Genomic DNA, 21,191 nt, shown 5'->3' on the forward strand with positions numbered 1-21,191 from the left:
TAAGTAGGGATTACTGATTAAAGAGCCAGGTCTTCACTTGTCTACGGAAGCTACTAAGGACAGTTTACACCCATATAAAGATAGGAAGAGAATTCCACAAGGAGGGTCCCAAAAAAGAGAAGGACCTACCACCCACCCATGTCAGTTTAATTCTGGGGATAACAAACTTAGACTGTCCAGCAGAATGCAAAAGACAAGGAGCAGTGTACAGATGGATTAAAGATTGCAAATATTATGGTGCTGTTCCGGATTGAATTTTAAACATAAAGCCCAGGGCCTTAAATTTAATGCGGTTCTCCATTTTTAGCCAATGTAATTTGCGAAGAGAGTCGGTAGCCGACACCATCCTGGGTACCTGACATAGCAACCTAGCTGCTCCTTTTTGCACCACCAGTAGCCTACGTATTATGGTTGTATTAGAGCCTAAGTATAGAATGTTACCGTAGTCAAGCCTGGGCGTAATCAAGGCCTGAATCACAGTACAGAGAGGTGTATCATCCACAGAATTTTGCTCAACCATCGCAGAATGGTAAATCAAGTCGCAGCCACCCTAGTGATTTGTTGTTTCATTGACAGGCAGTTGTCAATGATAATACCCAAGTTGCGATCTTTATGTACCGGTTGCAGTATAAGGCCCATTTCAGTGTGCCAATGTTGCAATCCCCAGCGGTCTTGCTCTTTTCCTAAAATCATAACCTCAGTTTTATCTCGATTTAGTCTGAGCAAGTTATTTTGCATTGAAGATGCAATTTTTCTCAGACCTATCTGGAGAGCAGATAAATCAGATCCCCTAGATGAAGTAAGGGAAAAGATTACAACACATCTAACAGGCTTGAGACTCTAAATACTTTAGAGAAGGATGCCTGTCTGGAGTATTCCCCTAAAGAGAGAACTAATTCTGGCATTTCTGATGCAGCTAATGATAGCTTAACTCCATTCTTACCATCACCCTTTCTGGGGTTTCTAAGTTAATAACGCCACTGTGACTTCTGTTGGCCATATTACTCATACAGCGTCAGACTCTTGTCCCCATTCCATGTCTATAGCTTATCTAAACACCCGCTCCATGGTGAAACACAACCTGGACCTCTTTCTTTTACTAGGCGAGGATAATCTCAACATTCTCCTACTTACTGAGACTTGGCTCACCCAAGACTCTGCCCCAGATATCATAGCAGCACTGCCACCCAACTACCGTATTATTCACGCTGATCTTGGATCCGGCAAACCTGGCGGGGGAGTGGCAGCAATCTTCCGCCACGACCTGAGCGTCTCCGCCTTGACCTGCCTAAACATCTCAGACACTGAAAACTTGGTTCTAAAAATGTATACTTCCTACACAACTATGGCTTGCGTCCTTCTTTACAGACCCCCTAACAACATGCCGTCCTTCCCCTTAGCGCTCAGTGAACAAATTGCTAACCTAGCCATTGATCATGCCAGGATTCTTCTGGTGGGGGACCTTAACTACTGGTTCAACGATCCTCTGGAAGGTCCTCAGTCGCGTGAACTCACTGAGCTTCTTACAAATCTAAACTTCGAACAACATGTACGATCACCAACTCACTGTGAAGTGAAGTAGTGTGGCTCACTGGTTAGAGGCGGCAGACCCGAGAGTAGAGGACGGCCCGGGACCAGGGTTCGATTCCCGGCGCGGCAGGTTTCTGGACCAGGGTCAGCGGACTCGATAATTCTCTCGCCCCGGTGCCCACTCTGATCAGCGATCACACTCGGCAACTCTGGGCATTAGCTTGCCTCATCTTCACTAACGGCCCCACCAGACCGCCGGGGATGCCTGGTCTCACCCTGGAGATACCCATTAAGGGACCATCTCTCAGGGAAGCCAGGAAGGGTTTCGCAGCGGTCGAAGCGCCTTGGGACCCTACGGGTAAGTAGTGCGCTATATAATGCCAATACATTTACATTTACATTTACATTTACTGTAAAGGCCACATTCTGGACCAGGTCTGGCCAACTCTCTTCTGGTTACGACCCCAGTCACCTTTCCGTGTCTATGGTCGGATCATCTGCTAATCAAATTTAATCTCATCCATCCCCCTAAAAGGTCCACCACTACAGCTATGGGTGGAAGAGCTAGGAACTGGAACTGTCCCTAGACAGGCCGGAATTCCTACAAACTCTTGCTACTTCCATTCCCTCCCACAACCCTAATATCAATATAGCAGAAAACAATCTTTCTCTCTGGCTGCAATCAGCCAGCGACGCCCATGCACCATACAAGACAATCAAATTGGCCCGACGCGCCGATGCCCAAAAATGGTTCTCTCCTGACTTAAAAGCAAACAAGCATTTGCAATGCAATAGGTCTCGCATTAGGAAAGTTTGAGCTATTGGTATTGTAAATTACACAGTTTTTATTTATGTGTTAGTTTTGAAAATAGACAACTTAATAGCTTTGTCATTTACAATGCTAATAGTTTTAACTTTCGCAAATGTGACACCTATAGCATTTGTAATGCAATATGTGTTGTATTTACGTGACTTAGATGTATTGATATTACAAATAACAATGGCTTTTAAATTTTTTATATTTAATACTTAAATAAAAGATATTGCCATTTATAATGGCAATAGCTTAAACTTTTGTAAATAATTTTTGGGAAGATTATGTTAATTGTATTTTATTGTGACGAAAATCCAAGAACATAAGTGAAATATTAACATCTTTTTGTGACATTCGTAATAAAGCTGGAAACATTGAGAGAACATATTTGAACCAGTTGTTGAATCGTTGCACAGATTGATGCTGTGGTGGTGCTGAGTGATGTTGTGGTGGTGATGAGTGATGCTGTGGCGTTCAGTGATGCTATGGTAGCGCCTAGTGATGTTGTATTTCCAAGGAGTGATGTGGTGGTGGTGCTGAGTGATGCTGTGGCGAAGCGATCGATAGATAGAGGGAGGGCGATAGATAGATAAAGGGAGGGCGATAGATAGATAGAGGGAGGGCAAAAGATCGATAGACAGAGTGATGGCGATAGATAGAGTGAGTGAGTGCGATAGATGGAGTGTTTTTAAGTTGCATTGAGTAGTGTAAGTATGAGGTGTGTAATTATATGGCACTGAGTGGTATTATGTGGAGTGTATTTACGTTGCATTGAGAATAGTAATTATATGGCGTGTAATTATGTGGCATTGAGTGGTAATATGGGGAGTGTATGTTGTATTCAGTAGAGTAATTATGTGGCACTGAGTGGTATTTGGAGTGAATGTTGCATTGAGTGCAATGTAATTATGTGGTGTGTATTGTGTGGCACTCAGTGGTATTTGGAGTGTATGATGCATGGAGTGCAGTGTAAATATGTGCTGTGTAATTATATGGCACTGAGTGGTATTTGGAGTGTATATTGCATTCAGTGTAGTGTAATTATGTGCTGTGTAATTATGTGGCACTGAGTGGTATTTGGAGTGTATGTCGGATTGAGTGCAGTGTAATTATGCGGCGTGTAAATATGTGGCACTGAGTGGTATTTGGAGTGTATGTTGCATTGAGCGCAGTGTAATTATGTAGCATGTAATTATGTGGCACTGAGTGGTATTGTGTGGAATGTGTTTTGCATTCAGTAGAGTGTAATTATGCGGCACTGAGCTGTATTTGTAGTGTATGTTGCATTGAGTGCAGTGTAATTATGTGGCAGTGCAGTGTGTGTGAGGTAGCGCATTGTGTGTGTGAGGCAGTGCAGTGTGTGTGTGAGGCAGCGCAGCGTGTGTGTGAGGCAGCACAGTGTGTGCGTGAGGCAGCGCAGTGTGTGTGTGAGGCAGCACAGTGTGTGTGTGTGTGTGTGTGTGCCATAAATGTGTAGTTAGTGTGTTGGCAAAGGGTCATCTAGTTTGGCTTGGGCCTGTCTCTGGAGCGAATGAACAATATTCTAGTGGAGAAAGAGTGCTGTGGCAGATCTGGTAGCCTGGTGTCACATGAGCCTTCTTTGCGCATCATTAGTCGTTTACTTTCATGAAAAGGAGGTGCTAAGAAATTTGAATCTGGGAAGTTTGGCAAAGAAGGTTATATGGACTTGTGTGAACGAGGTCAACCATTGTACACAGAGTATGCGGGCCTTATGGGGAATTACAAATATAATTGGGAGTTGAGGAATAAGCACATGATCGGAGAAGACAAGAATTTTGATTTTGATCTGTCCAGTGTTTAATTGCTACAAGGCAATCCAAGAGTTTCTTTTGGAGGTGGGGGATACAGAGAAAAAGATCTGTGTGTCATCATTAAGGAATTAAAAAGAGAATGCACAAAATAACATGGTTCATGGTGCAAAATGAGAATAGGAGAGACTTAGGGGCCGATTCTTGGCAAATGGTAGGGAGGGAACTAAGGCAGTGATAAACAGCCAGGGGTGGTAAGATAAGATGAGGTTCTACTTTTCCAAACAGTCCCCAGTCTCTAGTGATGAGTGGGGAGACTGGCCACATTTATAGAAAGGAGCAGAATGCTTGGTAAATCAGATTTTAATATTTTTCGAATTCTGCATCAAGTGCATGTACACCTGACCACTCTTCTTCCCCAGAAAAGCACCGGTAGACTTTCCTAGGACGATTTTAAATGTGTCTTTATCATTTTTGAAATAGGGTCTTCAGAACTGGTCACAGAATCCCACATTTAACCTCATATTTTCTCTTGTTCCTTGGGGTTCTGTGCTCTACCTGCGTTGCTTTGCACCTGATTGTATGAACTGAAGGTAACACCTACAAGCCAGTTTCACAGCTCTTTTGAATGGCACCTCATTAAATGAATTGCCTTTAAGGAGTGAGAATAACTGTTCCTACTTCGGATATTTTTCAGGGGCACGGGCCTGTACATGAAACTTTCATGTGGCATTGAATGGCCATCAGAGCTGTCACAGACATTTTGAACGGATGTACCATGTTACAACACATACCATTACAACTACCTACTGTTACAAGGCGACCATTACAACGCATACCATTACAACGCATAGCGCTTTGAGGTGCTCGATAGTGGTAAGTATAATTTACTATTCTAACTCCAGTCCCCGTGGACCCTAGGGAAGGTGTTGGATAGTAAATTATACTTATTCCCTATCCTAGAGCGCCCCCCAGCGCAATGCGTTGTAATGGTATGCGTTGTAAAAGTTGTGTTGTAACAGTATTGCGTTGTAACAAATGCGTTGTAACAGGTGTATGCCATTTTGAACATGTGCAGCAAAGATGATTCTCCATCACAAATGTATAGTATTTTTCTATGCAATGGCTGAGTGCATGCTGTTTTGATTTCAATTATTTCCAGTCTTGTTATCTTTAAATAAGAGCATCTGCATGCACCAGTAATGTACAGGTATATTCCTATCACGAAGACATTGAAAATTATTTTGCACTATTCATAAGCTTCTAAAACACAAACAGTGGATGACGTAAACAGAGTCTGGTGTATCTTTCTTTTAGCTTCTGCATACATTGCATCAGATCCCGGAGTACTTTCTGATATCTTCAAAACCTTTAAAAAAATGTTTCATTCAAAGATGTGATTTATGACCCAACATTGTACTCACACATCCTGCCCATAAGTCCGGCATTGCTTTGCTAGACCGAAAGCACTGTGACCTGCGGCCTCTGCGGCACGGTAATTCGCACATAATACCTGCTTTCTGGAGCATGGGATTTCCAACTTGCGGCACCCATTCCACTGAGGGAAAAGCTTAGCGGTGTCCAGTGAAATATAATCGCGGCACAGCGAAAAGCTCCGCCGTGTACAGCGGCACCTAAACATTACAAAACAAGTGTTGTCATGAAAAGTATGCCGAGATTACTTTCTCAACCGACAATGCCTACACGGACAACCTTCACCCTGCCACATTAAAGATCCTGTAACATCAAGTCCTCTCGAATGCTAACGTAACCATCAAACTCCCCAAAAGAAACATCTAGGAAGCAGGTCCGCTTTTCTTCGGAGCTCAGATCAGGATCGCTGAATACTCATGGGCGAGTTCGGTGCTCTGGGCCAAAGCCTCGCACCCCCAGCCTAGTATATCTGATCGAATCATCATGTCTGAGCCCCGGAGGACGGGATCCGCTGCCTGATTTGAAAACCTCTGCGCACAGGGCCCAACAACAGGGCTAGCGACCGAGGAAGTCTTCTCATCCCAGCCCGAGGCCGGCAGCGGAGAACCCAGTCGGTCAAATAAGATCAATGTGCTGAGTGAGAGCTAGAACACACGGTTCTCCCACACACAGAATCACCTCTCATGCACAGCCACACACACTCACAACCCCATTCAACCATCTCACCGCTCAGCACACGGCCGCTCCAATTTCTCGCGGGTTTATACACATAAAATACGCCCAGTGCATTCTGGGAATCATTTGCCGGGTCATCATTACCGAAACATAGAAGATGGACAACAAAACTAGGGCCCAATTGCACGAGATAAGGCAAAATATATGGCACCTAACACCCATTATTTGTCGAAGAAATTAAATCTATAGTGAAAAAATCTTTATTTTTGTCTTAAGAGTGATTATTAAGGGAAAAAGGTGCAATGTTATGATGTTAATTATTCATATATACTAGACACATAAAGATAAGTGTTTTTGATATAATGGTTGACGGCTCAGATGTGTGCAATATGAACGTACGGTATCACGCTCTATTGATAGCTGAACAATTTTTCCTTTCAATCCGAGGGCTCGGTTTCATTTATAAAGATGGCGGCTGATCTTGGCAGGCCTCTGTCCGTTTTCACTGTTAGTATCTTTGAAATTATCCCTCACCTCTGCGATTGGATAAAGCTCAGCAACCAATCAAATGATTTTTCGTCAGGCCAGGGAGGCCAATCGAGAAAAAAAGCATTTCAACTTTTCTTAAACAAGAGGTCCGGCTTTTATATGGTAACACGGGTAGACAGAGGTTAATTTTGCATACGTTTGCACATTACATCCAGAGAGATATAGGTCAGCATTTCAGTGCCGCCGCGCTGCCCGCGGCGACCCGGAAGCTCTTGGCCGGCCGGCCAATCCGCTCGCGGCCGACCGGAAATCCCGCCTCCCGAGGTCCGCGAGCTGGCGGCGCATGGAGCGCCCTGCCGTCCGGGGTAGCCCGGGTCCCCAGGAGGGGGCCGGGGAGAAGGAGGAGTGTGGCGCCTGTTGCGGGGCTCCTCTGACCTGAGGGAGCCCCGATTTAGATGACGAGACGCGCCGTGAGGAGCCCCGCCGGAAGAGCGCAGTCGGTGAGTGGGGCCCAGGGCTGATGTGAAGTGCGTGCGTGCCTGTGTGTATGCCTGGGGGAGGGAGGGAGGGAGGGAGAGAGGGGGGGGGGGAGTGTGTGCGCGCGTGTGTGCGTGTGTGCGCGAGGGAATGTGTGTGCGCATGCGTGACTGTCTGTGATTGAGAGAGAATGCGAGGTAGGGGATAGTGTACCTGTATGTGTGCCTGTATGTGTGCCGTATGCCTGCGTGTGCATGCGCGCGCCTGTGTGTGTGTGTGTGTGTGTGCGTGCGTGCATGCAGAGGGGTTGGGGCTGCCTGTGTCTGTGTGTGAGCAAGGGCTTTGCGCATGCGCAGCTATCAGACGCTCGCTCCCGAGGTGAAATCTGACCTCGTCAAAGCGCGCGTCTGGTAGCTGTCCACATTCCTAAATACGGGCCACAATAGGTCTGAAGCAGACACCTTCAATGCTCACGCATTGAGGGTAGGTCTGCTCGACCTAAAAACTGGCCCTTAGACAACTTGAGCGACGTTGGCGTCGCAACTATGCCCCTGACGCTAAAACTCGACACATCTCTGCCAGGAAGGACTACATGAAATCTATTCTAGTTACTAAAACTGACTACTTTTCCTCCCGTATAACCAACTCAACCAACAAATCTAAGGACATCTTCTCTATTCTTAATGAATTAACCAACCTTGACAATGTTCGGCCCAGTTTGCCCCCGACCCATGTTCTCTGCAATTCACTGAACGTTTTTTTACAGAGAAAATCACGACCATCAAAGCCAGTATTCCACAAATCTCAAGTCCTCTCCTTTCTGTTCCAAGCCCCAACACTATCGACTTACTCAGCAGTTTCCCCCCCATCACCCCAGAATTGTTCCAGGAATTACTGGTAGGAGTAAAATCTGGCGCCGCATCTGACAGATGTCCTCCTTATATCTTGAAAGACTGCATATCAGTTATTCCGGCTCCCTCCTGTACCCTTCTAAACAACTCTTTGGCCACTGGACTAGTCCCCCTCGCATTCAAAGAAGCTATCGTAATACCCCTCCTGAAGAAACCGGGTGCAGACCCGACCTGCAATGCAAATTATCTTCCAATCTCCCTTCTTCTCTTCATTACAAAGGTGTTGGAGGCTCATGTCGCCAACTGCCTGTCCAGCTTCATAGAGACATCAAACTGCCTTGATCCACATCAGGCGGGCTTTCGTCCAGCCCATTCAACAGAGGCGGTGGTAGTGGCAGTAGTGGACACCCTTAGGGACTGCGCAGACAATCGCATTCCACAGGCTCTAGTGCTCCTGGATTAGTCAGCCGCATTTGACACGGTCGACCACACCATTTTGATCGACCGTGTCTCTCAGGCTGGCATCCGGGGCACGGCAGCCGGCTGGCTGAAGTCCTTTCGAGCAGACTGTTCCCAGGCAGTTCACGTGGGTAACTTAGCGGGCACCAAGCAAGCCATCACATGTGGTGTACCCCAGGGCTCGTCCCTGTCACCCCACCTGTTTAATCTCTATATCTTCCCTTTAATCCAAGCTCTTAGAGACAAACAAGTAATGGTGCTGAACTACGCAGACGACTTACAGCTCCTATTCACAATTGACAACTCAGACACGTCCATCTCCTTCTTCCAATCAACAATGAGGTTCATCCAAGCTTGGATGAACCAAAATCATTTGAAATTGAACCCAGGAAAAACCGAGCTGGTCCTGACTGGGGACAGCGCTAAATACTGGGCCCCACATTATTGGCCAACAGAAATGTGTCAAGCTCCCATCCCTTCATCTTCGGCAAAGATACTTGGCATCACCCTAAACAGCGACCTCTCTCTTAATACGCAAGTAGGCCAGGTGGTCTCCAAGTGCCTCTTTCAAATGAGAAAAATCCGGAAGGTTCGCCGCCTTTTGACTCATGAAGCTCTGATACAGGTGGTGATCGCTAACTCGATATATCTGGGCCTCCCCAAGTTCCTTCTGAAACGACTTCAGATGGTGCAGAATCAGGCAGCAAGACTGATTTTGAACCAGCCTAGATGGCATTCTGCCACCCCCCTTCTGAAAACTCTTCACTGGCTCCCGGTCGCCCAACGTTGTACCTTTAAAGTCAGTTGCATGATCTTTAAAGCGCTCCACTGTAAAAGCCCTACTTTCATTACAAAACTCATTATAAAGTATGCCCCGTCCTGCAGCCTTCGCTCTGCCCAACAATGTCTTTTACAAACTCCTTCCTTTAAACGTAAACGCTCGGGCGGCTGCAGATTTGGCACTTTGGCACCTCGTCTGTGGAATGCCCTCCCCCTTGAGATCCGGCTATGCCCCAACCTCATATCATTCAGGAAATCCCTAAAGACCTGGCTTTACCAACAAACATACTACTAATTCCGCAGGCTTCCAACTCTGACTGTTCTGTCTCTACAGTGCCAGGAAACCAACCGGTGTCAGTGCGCTATACAAACCATTGTTAACATAACATAACATTACATTTAGGGTTTGTAGACTGGGCACTACGATGCACTCTGATTGGATTAAACAATACAGTATTTTATGTTTCCAGGAAACCTTGGAGTTTTCAAACCAATTTATCCTGGTTGGATTTTGATCCTTCTTTCCCCTTCCCACTTCCTCCTCAACTAGTGGAGCCGATGGTGGTTTTATCACATTAATAGCGCTCTCTTTACAGTGAAAAATGACCAAGATACTTATGGGCTCACCCAATTTGGTTGTTGCGTTATTATACTTTTCAAAAACACAAATTCTGGTGATACTAAACGTTTATAGTTCCCACTCACCAAGGAACTCAGAGCACATGTACACCTTGTTGTTATTTCTTGAAGGCTACAGAGAGGAGTAGCTATCATTTACCTCACCGTGCTTTTGGGAGGTTTTAGTATAAATCCCTTTGAGGAAAGATGTTTAAAGAATAAAAGTCTGTTTTGTAAGAAGATTTACATTTAGAATAAACTAAGCAAGGTGAAATGCTCAATTCCACGTAAAATGGTGTTAATCTTGATTCCATAATCAAGGAAAGATATGTTCATATGATCACTTAAGCAATCACACTTTTATTGGGAGAAGGTGTTTTTCTGGTATTGATTTTATATTTGTTTCGACTACCCTTACCCAACAGATAAATTATTTTAAGGGTGTATGGAGCAGGTTTAGTGACTATAATCCTATTAGTCTTTCTGTTGGCTGGAGTAATGCTCAAAAGTGTATCACAAATCAGTTAGAGGTTTTGAGAAAACACCACACTAGGGATGCAGAACAAGGTGGCACAAGATGATCCCAGATTCCCTTTACTCCAATTTATTCTCATAGTGTGGCCATGACTTTGAGTAATATTTTAATGAGGACTCAGCAGCTCGAGAAGTATTTTAGATTGATATGTCAAAAGGTTATGCTGAATTAACCATCCCAGGACAACTAAACATATATCACCCTGCAGATAGTTTGATCGCGAGAGCACCAGGGCTCATCTTGATCTATTGATGGCTTTAAAAATACAACTGAAGAAACAGCAGATGGGGCGCGACTGACGCAACCCAGTGTAGACGCATTTGACTTGGAGCTCTCGCTTCAGCTTACAAATGCAACCAAAAAAGGGGGAAGAACCCAGCAATGGTGATCAGCCCCTCCCCTCCCCCCATACCCTCCATGATCAGCCAAGACCAGCGTGGATGCAGCCTGTCTAGCTGCAGCCTTGTATAAAAATATGCACAAACTCCAGCAGCACCACAGTCAAGAGCAAGTACATCTACGTGGGACATCGCCTACATGACAACTTAATGGGCACATGTACCATGTGGAGCCAATTCACAAGTTGTTTGAAAAAAGGTTTGCACTGGGAAGAAGTGCTACTAATACATCTGTGCTAACAACTATATCTATGTCTTTAAACCAGTGTTTCCAAATTAATTTTGGACATTAACATCTAATTCCATCTTTACATCCCAGGATCCACTGATATATTATTGTTATTGTCAACTATTAGTCTTCTCTTTTTTGATTGTTTTTTGTGTGGTCATACCTCATCATAATAACTGATATATCAAATGGAAAAAACTTTTTGTCTTTGACCAATTTTATTGTTGCTTGATTGTATGTAATGTCATTTTGGATTTTTTGATAGTAATTACAAATCGAACAAACAAAAAAAGGAAAAGAAAAAATATATAAGAATAATAAACAGAATATATTTTTGTATATGATGTGTGTCTAGATTAATTCTTTGTTTGTATATCTATGATATAGTTGTTAGCACAGATGTATTAGTAGCACTCCTGCCCAGTGCATACCTTTTTTCAAACAAGTTGTTTTCCTTGTTAGGGTATTATCCTTATATACAAGGGCCCGTGCTTTTTTCCAGAGAGCCAACTCACAAGGCCAGGAGGATAGGGATATTAACTGGCAGGAATCATCTTTTCAATACTGAAAAGCATTAATTGTATGAGAAGTGGAATTACAGATGCATAGCAGACCCTGAAAGACACCCCGTGGCATACGCGGATAGCAGCTTGTATGTGTGTGTGAGGTGCTAGTCTTCACTTTACTGCACCCAGTAAGGCCTGAGTAAGGTTCTGAGGTGTAAGGAAACTCCTTGAACTTAGAACAATGGAAGGAATGTACCGCTTCAATGATAATACGCATATATTTCACTACATTCAGGTTTCCAAGTCCATGAGATCCATCACCACACTAAGGTCACAGCACAACCTTAGAACCTGTTGGCAACTGAAAAAAGTTGAATAAGGTTGAGAGCTCGCGTAGCAGACATCACTGCACTTGCAGAATTAGACCCATCAATGGCCCCCATCAGAGGGAGCTAAGCCACCATCAGACTCTCAGGGCCCGATTCACAGAATGAACTTAAGACTAAATCCTAAACTTACTACTATTTGGTATTCACAGAATGCACTTACTGCTTTCGGGATTCACAGAATGCACTTACTACTTTTGGGATTCACAGAATGAACTTACTACTTTTGGTATTCACAGAATAGATTTAAGACTTCTAACTTTACGACCGCACTCGGACTGTAAATTCTGGCCCGAAGGCGGAGTTTCCGGCCCGGAGGCATAGCTTCCGGCTTGGGGCGGAGCTTGCGGCCCGAGGGTGGAGCTTGCGGCTTGGAGGAGGAGCTTCCGTCTCGGAGGTGGGGATTTAGCCATGGCTGAAATCTCCACCTCTGGACTGCAAGCTCCGCCTCCAGGCCGGAAGCTCCGCCTCCGAGCCGGAAGCTCCGCCCCCAAGCCGGAAACTCTGCATCCGGGCCGGAATTTACGGCCCGAGTGCAGACGTAAAGTTAGTAGTCTTAAATCTATTCTGTGAATACCGAAAGTAGTAAGTTCATTCTGTGAATCCCGAAAGTAGTAAGTTCACTCTTTGAATCCCGAAAGTAGTAAGTGTATTCTGTGAATACCAAATAGTAGTAAGTTTAGGATTTAGTCTTAAGTTCATTCTGTGAATCAGGCCCTCACTAAGCAAGATTTGCTCTCGAGTCTGGCAAATCTGCAAGCAAACTCTTGAGCACGCTGGCCAACCAACTTTTGACAGTAAAAATGGGCCACCAGAATGCAGTGGCTGATATGATGCGAGAAATCACCTCCATAGTTCAATGGGTGAACAATGATTAAGAGGCACTGTTACAATTGCAAAAATATATTATTGAAGGGCAAACAGGTTCTGGGCATGCTGGAAGAGGGAGCAGGCACTGATGCCATGGACAACTTGGCTGCAAGAGATATGGGGGTCGACTGGGACACCCAAAAAAAACAATTGAAGAAAGGAAATGAGGGGAACTATACAAAGATACGATGAACTGAGCAGCAAGGCTGAACCAGAGGGAGAAATTAGGGGCTTTACTCTCTTTCGCGTACAACAAGATGATGGGACAAAAAGGCCACCCCGCACTGGAGTGTGTGAACGCAACCGAGAGTTGGACAAACAGGTTGTGACTTTCTAAAACATCCAAGGTCTATAACTATAGTTATGTTAGTTCTATGTATGTTTCTGTTTGAGGGATTTGCTATCAAGAGGAAGGAGGGAGGCAACCGATTTGCAGACCAGAAACACTCAAAAACTCTGGAAAAGGAGCAAGTAGGTAAAAGCTAAGTGCATAAGCAGTCACATTCTCGATAGAACATCCTCTGATGAATTCCAATGTGTAGGCTACTCACATGGAACATAAGGAGACTATGTTCCCTGGTGTAAAGGCCCAACTTGTGAGGAACCATCGTTAGGGAGAAACCAGACTTAGTCCACCTACCAGGAACAAACTTATAGGCAAAGAATGCAAAATTAGTGAGACAAATTCTATGCGACACAGTTTTCACCACAGCCAAAGAGACAAAAACAAAGGTAGTTATGGCAGCCATTCACACACATCAACCCGTAGAAGTTGAAGAAATTATGACTGGCAGGGAGGAGAATAGGTAAATGTTAATACTAGGGAAAATAAGCACCAAAGAAATAACACTAGTGTTTTCCCACATCCCCCAACATAAGGCATACATGAGAGATTCTCAATATGCTTCAGATGAAGGCTGGGGGAAGGTCACATGTGAAGATATTTCAATCTAATGCTAGATCTGGTGTTGGATAAACATACGGGGAAGGGTGGGAATGCCACATGCTCACAGATGTAGGCCTTAGTCTTATGAATGGGAGGCCCACCAGAATGTGAAAGAATATTCCTGCACCAGAAGCAGATATTGTTGCTGGGGTTTACTCTGCATTTAGCACTTGTGGAATTGCTATTATGTACAGGTTTTTGTCAGGGTTTACTTACCCTAACAGTATCAACACTCTCAGATGGGTTATCCTCCAATTTTTTTAGAGAGACAAGAGGAATCTGTATACTATTAGCTACTTTGATAGTTTCCTTCAGCAAGGGATTGCCCTACAACTAACAACTTCCCCCTTACCTGCTTATCTTTGTATTGACACACAAACTGATTTCTAATCAGCTGATCAGTGAACCCTTCAAATTGACAGACCAAAGCTAACCTCTGTAAAACTGAGATGTGAGTATCTACACCTTCCCTAGCACCCTGCTTCTTTTAAAAATGTGTGTGTCTTAGTACCATAAGACTAGGTTGTTTGTCGAACCTGTTCTTTAGTTTAAGTAGTGTTTCTTGGTACTAATCAATGTTCTCAGCATCTCTTTGTGGTTTGTCAGGCAGTGTTTAAATATAGATCGCCCTTCAAAACCCAGAGAATGGAGCAGTAAACATTTTGTTCTGTTCAGCACCAAATCTTGATGCTCCAATGGCCCCCAAATAGGTCTCAAATGCGTCGAATCAGCCTTCCCACCTCACTGGTGGTTCACCCGAATTCACTAAAAAATAATGGTGGAGGTGTAGCAGCTTGCATGGTACATATTAATATGCAAAATATCAAAAAGAAGAAAGAAAATATACCCCTGAGCTGGGGAAGTTAAGTTATATACTAGCAAGAGGATATATTTGCTGGAACTGACATCCAGGCAAAAAATAAGTAAAAAAAAAAAATATATATATATATACATATACCAGCAGCCCGTCCCGACCTTATCCGGAAGCATTTAGGCTTCCCCTACCCCGCCTGCCCCGACATTGCCCAGCAGCCCGTGCCCCCGCCCGCCCCGTCCTTCCCCTGCCCCGACTCCCGGCTGCCCCAGTGTAAGGTGTGTTCACCTGTCTTCGTGGTGGATCTTGTGAACTTTCCTCAGCCGATTCCCGTCCCCCGCCTGGCCCGACACCCGCCTGCCCCGACATTGTCCTCGGAGGCTTACCTGATCCGCCGCTCCTTAGTTTACCGCTCCTCGCCTCTCTGTTCCTCACCGCCTGTCCGCCCCCGCTCCTCCCCCGCGCCATGTCTGCCTCTCCGCTGCTCCCACCGCCGCTGGCCTCACGTCACCGCTCCTCCCCCGCCACTCCTCGGACGCCTCTCCCCCCCGTGGTGACGTGAGCACGAACGTCGCAGGCGGGCGCTACTTTGGGGGGGACTACTTTCTTTTAAATATAAATATTGTAAATCACGTTTTATTTTTATATTTATATAGCCTGTAACCATCTACACACCCTGACGATTTCAACGGTGTATCAGGTGTGTAGATTGGCGCAGTGGTTCCCGAGTTTACCTGCCTCAAAGCCTGAAAGTTCTTTCTTTATTATAGTAGTATAGATATATATATATATATATTCAAGCAGCAACTCCAGCGCAGTGATTAATTTGACAACATTACCCCTTTCCAAAAATGATGAAGCTATTCTTAGGTTGGGGTTGTCTTATTGCCCACCCGGCAATTTCAATTATTCTGATAAACGAATGGACACTTTCAGAATTATCCGGAATTTAAAATTAAGCAAATTTCTCAGTCTAGCACCCAAAAGAAAGAAACCAACTGCGGCCATCAAAAGCCCCTCTTTACTAACAGTGGGAGACCGGGAAGCATTTGAAGATATTTGGGCACTCCAGAAAGAAACGGATGGAGGTGAACAGCTTGTGGCCAGTACAGGGCCGGAAGCAGCTATCAAATGTATAACTCCATTCAAACCTGAATCCACATTTCTACCCACTATGGTGCATGATAACATCGACATATATCACTATATGGTGATTCAGGATCTTAAAAAAGTGTACACTGCCACTAACAACAAAAGGCATGCTATAAGCAATCAAAATCGGTGCTATGCCCAATTGATCAAGAAGTTCAACTTGGACAATACAATCATAGTGCGGCAAGCCGACAAGGGCGGCAATTTGGTTTTGTGGCCTCGAAATGTATATCTAGTGGAAACGGATGCGCAGTTGGGGGGATTATTTGTGCTACAAAAAGAGCAATTTGACGGTGGTAAAAGCTGCATGGGTGGATCAAGCAGCAAAACTCCAAGCTTGGAAAAGTGGTGGACTGATCGCAGATGATGAATTTAGGTTTTTAAAGAAAGAACACCCGGTTATCCTCACTTTTTATTTGATCCCCAAGATACATAAGGACTGCACAAATCCCCCGGGGTGACCCGTTATATCAGCAATAAACAGCTCCCTTGAAAACATATCAAAGTAGATAGATTTCTTTCTACAAGATTGGGTCAAAGGACTGAGTTCATATGTCCAGGGTTCTTCTGATTTTATTCGTAAAATTGAAGGTGTTCAGTGGTGTTCAGACATGTTTTTAATGACTTTAGATGTATCTTCCCTTTATACTTCTATTGGACACTTGGATGGGCTGAAGGCAGTGGAACACTTTCTTGATAAACGCCCGATTCATTGTGCAATTCACAATAGAATGCTGCTATCCATGATAAAAATGTGTTTGGAGCAAAATTATTTTGTTTTCAACAACCAAATTTATCAGCAAACCTGGGGTGTCGCGATAGCGGCCTGTTTCTCCCCCTGTTACGCATGTCTGCACATGGGACTGTGGGAGGAACAGGTCCTGTCGGGGCAACACCGGAATATCATGGAGCAAAATATTGTCCTGTATCTCCGCTACATTGATGATTTGTTTTTTATTTGGCGGGGAATAGAGAGGGCAGCTATGGAGTTTGTCAATGAGTTGAATACCAATTTTTTTAACCTTAGATTTACGTCTCATCTTCATGCCACTTCCATTTGCTTCCTGGACATGCAAATGTATGTGGACAATAACACTCTAGCCACAAAACTTTACTGGAAGCCAACAGCTGGCAACACTATTTTACACGCAGCAAGTCACCATCCGCGCCATCTGATCAGTAGCATCCCCTATGGGAAGATGCTGCGGAACAGACACATTGGTAGTGTTGAGACTGAATGTGTGGCTGCACAGGAGGCTAGCAAACAAAGATTTTTGGAGAGGGGATACTCCAAAAAAACTGTTGAGTCAGCCATAAGAAGGACCCAACAGATGTCTCGGAGTGAGGCACTAATTCCGAAGCCTCGGAATGCGCCTATTGCCTCCCAAAATGAAAATATTCAGTCACTCATGATTTTGACGTACAGTAGGCAACACTCTGACATAAGAAAAATTATGTATCGAAACTGGAACCTTGTTAAAGGGGATCCAGTCATTGGTCAGATGGTGCCAGAAAAACCAATGCTCACTTTTAGAAGGTGTACGTCTATGGCCAAATCATTGGTTAAAAATTCCCTAGAACTACAGATGTCTAATACTTGGTTGGCCCTCAGTAAAGGGTTCAAAAAATTTGCACAATGTAAGGCTTGTCAGTACGGATGTAATAAGAGCACTTACACCAGCCCATTCAAACAACAACCACTTGAAATCACTAAAAAATTAACGTGCAAAACAGATTTCGCGGTTTATGTGCTGGAGTGTTCATGTGGGCTTAGGTACGTGGGGCGCACCAGATTGCCGGCCCACAAATGAATACTCCAGCACATAAGGGCTATAATCAGCAAAGATCAAGCCTACCCAGTGGCTAGTCACTTCGAGGAGATGCATGGATCCAATCCCTCTAATGTCCAGTATTATGTTTTTTACTCGGTCTGGCCTCTGAAAAGAAGAGGGGATAGAGAAGCGAGGCTTCGACTTCTCGAAACGAGATACATTCTGGAATTAGACAGTAAACACCCAAATGGACTTAATGCTACTGAGGATTTGCACACTTGTTTATGATAATAAGGTCTGTGTAGGGGGGAGAATCACATTGACTTAAAAAATCAAATTTTTGATATTGCAGGATTACCATATGTAGTTAGCGTTTCCACTTTGTTTATGTCTTTATGAATTCAGGAATTTCTTGTACTGTAATCAAATGATTTGCGGATCTTTTTTAAATTAGACAATAATAATGAGTCTCATGTCTGACGTAAATAATTTTTAATAGGTGGGGGGTCTAACCAAGACTCATCTTGGTATGTTATCTTGTTTTGCACAAGCACCAGCACTTTTTCAAATATTTGCACTAATTATGACTCCTAGTGACCAGTAGGATTTGGTTATGTGACTTGTGGTCAGAATAGAATCTTGTTGATTTAGGGCCCACTTGGGCAGTATAACCTACTTAGCTAGAGGTAATGCTGATTTTAACTATCAGTGGCCAAAAGATTGAATTAAAATAATTGTATTCAATAGGTCTGCTGCAATTGCTGTATTTTTGCACTGGCAAGGAATTTAATGCTGCAGAGGAAGATAACATGTTCTCTTAAAATAAGTGATGTGATTTTTAAAGAAAATACATTTTGATAGTAATACTTTGAATGATGTATGATTTTAACATATTTATTCATTTAAAAAAAAGTATTAAGTTGTAGAATTGTTTCAATTTGACAAATTTACTTAGCCACTGTGAAGTATTTCTTCTATGTTGTCGAATACTACCTCTGACTCACTATTGCACTAGCACTTTAAATACTGGTCCCCGCCTATCGCGTTATTGCGGCGGGCTGACTGAAGACATAAAACACCCTGATTGAAGCACGAAATTTGGGTTTGCTTTTCGTCATTGGTTTCTCGGGTTGGAGCCTGGTGTGCGGTGGCGATTTACTTTTATATATATATATATATATATGCGAGGCTTTGTCTTCTCGAAACCAGGTACATCTTAGAATTAGACAGTAAACAACCACATGGGTTGAATGCAACGGAGGACCTCTACACGTGCCTGTGAGTTGTCCTAACTCACATCACATTTAGCCCATCCCTATATTTGATGATTAGGAGGTATCTTGGGTTATTGTGTGAGTCGATACCCTAGGGAAGTCAGATGATGTGATCAGAAATAGCATTGGATACTCTGTTAGGTATTCATAAATATAGTAAAAACGTTTTTTATGGTAGGTTGCCGGGATTCCTTCCTGAACGGTCGCTCCCCCACGCTCTCCTGCTAGACTCTTTAATTGACTACACCTGCATCGCAGCTGAAGCCCTTTGCACCCGAGTATTCCTGACCGCGCCTGGTATCGTTGACATTTAAAGATATAGCGCGCTTTGAAGCTCTTGCTCGCGCAGCGCTGTGAGAACGTTATTTCACTTAATTGAATTGTGCTTTGTTGCACTTTTAATTGTCTGCATCACGCTTTGTGCCTCACTAACTGCGAAGTTTACCGCTTTGATCACAGCTTCTGCATTAGCGCTTTGAAGCTGATTGTCGCTTGGCGCTTTGAAAACCTGGTTGCACAATTTTGCTTGGCGCTCTGTGTGTTTATTACTTGCACTTCATAACTGTGTTGTGCTTTCAACGTTGGTACTTTGTAAGAGGCGCTTCGGCAGAGATATTCTGCTAGACTTGAGAGCCTTTGGCTGCCTGTTGACGAGCATTGTGCTGTGCCCTGCTTTTACTTTCATTTTTTGCCATCCATTTTGTGTTTTCCTCTCCCCTGACCCGCCTCTCTGATCCCGCCTCCCAGCTGACCCTCCCACGCTCCACCCCCTCTACAATCCATTTAAGCCAGATGGTCCCACGTGCAGCGTCCACGCGCTACGGCCGCGCAGAAGGTGCGCCAAAGGTAAGCCCGTCCGCGCCTGGACCGCGCCCAGTGCCGGACCCCCTGGTTCATTCATTATCCCGCCCACTCGCATCACTTATGATGCCGCCACCCTCTTAGCCCTTAACTCCGGCCGCTCCCTTAACTGCATCCAAGCCGCTCCTGGACACACCCATGGTCCCTTCTCATGCTACTCCTGCAAGTTCGACGGCTCCAATACCAACTCCTCATCCACCAACGTGCCACAGAGACCCGACACCAACCACCTAAAATGCATCCTGCTCAACACCCGCTCAATCCACAGACATGCCATCGACCTTTGGAATCTTCTAGACAACACCTCACCAGACGTCGCCTTCCTAACAGAAACATGGATGAATGCCTCATCAGCCCCAGACATCACCATTGCCATCCCTGAAGGATACAAGATTATCCGCAAGGACCGCGTCAAGCATATAGGAGGTGGCATTGCCATCGTACACAAGAATTCCATTCACATCACTACCAGCTCAGATGACAACCTTGCCAGTGCCGAGCACCTTCACTTCCAGATCCACACCGACCCCAAAACCACACTCAGAGGCACCCTTCTCTACCGACCCCTTGGGCCCTCGGGCGAAATTCAATGACGATATCGCTGACTTCATCACCACACACGCCCTCCCCTCCGAGGACTACATCTTATTGGGAAACCTCAACTTTCACCTAGAAAAGAGCAATGACAACAACACCACCACCCTTCTGGACAACCTCGCAAACCTTGGACTTAAACAACTCGTCACGTCCCCCACCCACATTGCAGGTCACACACTCGACCCTATCTTCACCTCCAGCAACTACGTCTCTTTCAGCCACACCACAGCTCTTCACTGGACGGACCACAGCTGCGTTCACTTTTTCTTCAATAAGCCCACAATTCACCACCACCCTCAATCCACCCTACATAGAAATTGGAACAAAATCCCCATCGACCAGATCTCGTCTAGGGGTGGGCGGAAAAATCCGTTCCGCTCGCGGATTTTGCGGATTTTCGGGAAATCCGCAATCCGCGAGATTTGCGAATCTCCCGCAAAATCCGCAAATCCGCGAGCAGCGGATTTTGCTCGCACTGCTCGCACTGTTCGCGTGAGTTCGCGTGAGTTCGCGCTCCGCGAATAAGTGCAAAATTGCAGAAATACGATCTTAGCAAAACTGAAAGTAACTACTTACCAGGTTCAAAAGTTCAGGCTCATCATTAGTAGCCATTTCCTGTAGTGCTTCCTGAGGGGCCCCTCCAGAGTTCAGTTGCCAGTTGAAACTATTATGTGACCCTGCTCTGAACCTCAGAATAGTTACACATATGCCACAAAGGTCCTGAATTACAGCTAAGGGAGACAAGCAGGAGCCAGGCTGGAAGTTAAAATCCATTAATCAGCCCCTAATTCATTATTGTCAGTTGGGGCAGGGCAGGTGTTGTAACTAATTTTGCAACAATGAAAGCACTTAGCAAGTGCAAAAGATCACTAATCAGGGCACACTAAGGAAGCAGGTGCCAGCTAAAAAAATATTCTGTGACACATTAATCAGCCCCAAATTAATTCAGGTCACT

The 21,191-nt window shown here is 44.7% G+C and overlaps 1 protein-coding gene and 1 non-coding gene across 2 annotated transcripts in view; both read right to left on the minus strand.

Annotated features, from left to right (window-relative positions):
- The window catches only part of LOC147706800 (calpain-1 catalytic subunit-like), a 668,045-nt gene that overhangs the window by 105,457 nt on the left and 541,397 nt on the right, over positions 1–21,191 (minus strand). The gene's annotated exons all lie outside the window — the stretch shown is intronic.
- On the minus strand, positions 5,940–6,312 carry LOC147706801 (small Cajal body-specific RNA 2). The gene has a single exon (XR_015296861.1).

The sequence above is a fragment of the Lissotriton vulgaris genome, chromosome 6 (assembly GCF_964263255.1).
Source record: "Lissotriton vulgaris chromosome 6, aLisVul1.2, whole genome shotgun sequence".
NCBI lineage: Eukaryota > Metazoa > Chordata > Amphibia > Caudata > Salamandridae > Lissotriton > Lissotriton vulgaris.